Source organism: Mandrillus leucophaeus, unplaced genomic scaffold (genome assembly GCF_000951045.1).
Source record: "Mandrillus leucophaeus isolate KB7577 unplaced genomic scaffold, Mleu.le_1.0 Scaffold207, whole genome shotgun sequence".
Lineage (NCBI taxonomy): Eukaryota > Metazoa > Chordata > Mammalia > Primates > Cercopithecidae > Mandrillus > Mandrillus leucophaeus.
Genome location: NW_012102110.1, coordinates 1202816 through 1204107, shown reverse-complemented (window position 1 = coordinate 1204107; position 1292 = coordinate 1202816).

Sequence of the window (1292 nt, the reverse complement as noted above, 5' to 3'; positions counted from 1 at the left end):
ATCAAAAAGCTCTGAGGGAGAGGTCAGCCTGGCTATGCCAGGGGCCCTGGCCTGCACTCCAGCTGGGATGGTCAGGAAGGTGGCTCTAGACTTTCTGGCTTCTGCAGTTGGAATTCCTCAGAATAAGAAGGAATTGAGATGTCAGGCAGCCATAAAAGACAGCTGTCCAGGGTCTACTCTTACCATTTCTCACATGTTCACATACATATCCTCCCTGTCTGCATACACATTCACTCTCAGGTGTGGAGTCTGCCTGCTCCAGGAACTCCCCTCCAGCCTGGCACCACTCTGTTTTCAGATGCTACCTGAGACCTTTCTGCTATGTCTCTTTCCTCTACCCAGAATGCCCTCGCCTGCCCCCTTTCCACCAGGGATCCTTGAATGGCTCAAATCTTGTGCTTTCTGCAAATGCCAACTCAGATATTACCTCTCCTTTATCGTGGTGCCCCCACCCTACCCACGACTTACTCCTTCCTCTATGTTCCCAAGGCACTTTCTCTATGTCTCCATTATTGCACTTGCCCCGTTTTACTACGAATAAGTATCATGTCTTTAATGATCTGACCTTCCTCCCTTTCCTGGACCCAAGATGAGGCTCCTAAGGGCAGGAAGTCTATCTCATTCCACTTTGTAACCTTAGTTCTTAGCACCTAGTAGAGGCTTCATATATATATTTCTTAAGAAAATCATACATTTCTCAGTTCTCTCTCAACACATAACATTTTGAGACACAAGACAAATCCGTCTGACAAATAGGAATAATCCATGTGAATGCGTGCTGGAATCTATAAAGTGTTGGATGGATTTAAGCCGTTATAATCATTTATCTCATTCTGGTTTTACATATTTTCTGTTAAAGGGCCGGATGCCCTTATTCTACCTCATATTTTAACAGGAAAAAGTAATGACGCGAGATTCCCGCCTACCTTTTTCAATTCTGCGGAGCCTCCTGCCTGGTTCCTTGCACTGTCAAAAAGGAAACCAGACGGAGGGGCGGCGGTACCGCAGAAACGAACATTCTAGCCTAGAGGACTTGCTAGTTAAGTCCCGTAAGAAGTTACGCCAAGTCCCCGCCGTCCCCCACCCTCGCCGCTGTCGCTCTCTCCCGGTTCAGGTTGGCTGTGGCAGCCTGCAGCCACTGCTCGAGTCCCCAGCCCGCGTTCTCGCCGGGGTTCCCGAGCGCGGGCGTCCCTGGGACAAGTGCTGAGATTACAGGTGTGAGCCACTGCACCTGGCCAAAATGCCACTGTTATGTGTGCTTAGATAATAAACACTATTCAAGCTCTTTTGCG